Below are 875 nucleotides of genomic sequence, written 5' to 3' on the forward strand. Positions count from 1 at the left end.
CCCGCTAATGTAAAAGGTACGTTTCCCAAAACCTCATGTTATCGACTTGCATAGTTGGAACCATTCAGTTGTTATCTAATGTTGTTAGCAAATAACCTTATTAGCAACAAAGGCTTTGGGAAACGTGCCTTACAGCTGGCGGCTTGCCAAACCAGTCACGTAGCCAGTCCCTGTGCTGCCTGTTGCTGGGTACCCTGGAATATTTGTATATCGGGTTAATTGCTGAGTGTTAGTCGGATGAATCAGCCGCGTCGTTTTGCTGCATGAAAATTTAAAATCGAGTCATCTGCGCGTCACCTAACTGACGAATACCTCCACATTGCCGTACACCTGTGTTTGCCCAATCCCAGTCCTCGGGGAACCGCCGACTGTCCACATTTTCGCTCCCTCCTAGCTCCCAGCCAATCAGGAACACCGAATACCTGGTACAGGTGTGCTGAGAGGAAGCAAAAACGTGGACTGACCGGGGGGGTACCCCCGAGGACTGGGCTGGGAAACACTACCATAGACTGTGCTTGAAATGTGGGGGAGATCGACCAAGTCCCCAAACGCTTCAGTATTCGCAGACGTGCCGTGTCTCACGTCCATGTCCGCACACTGAGAACGATGACTTCACATCCCGTTAACAGCGATGGGGAGCTGCGGAAGAATCGTTCCCTACATTGCTGTGTCGCTCGAAAGGCAGAAAATACTTCGGACCTTTTTCCCGGTGAACGATTATCAGCTTCACTGGAGTTTTCACATCGTGCCCCATGCCCTATTCTGTTATGACGTCAGTGATGGATAATATTACCATAACAACATGCACAGATGAGGTCGTCTTACTCTGAAAGTGTTGAAAGGGTCACATTTTAGACATTTTCTACTTCTCATTA

The sequence above is a fragment of the Brienomyrus brachyistius genome, unplaced genomic scaffold (assembly GCF_023856365.1).
Source record: "Brienomyrus brachyistius isolate T26 unplaced genomic scaffold, BBRACH_0.4 scaffold1302, whole genome shotgun sequence".
Taxonomy (NCBI): domain Eukaryota; kingdom Metazoa; phylum Chordata; class Actinopteri; order Osteoglossiformes; family Mormyridae; genus Brienomyrus; species Brienomyrus brachyistius.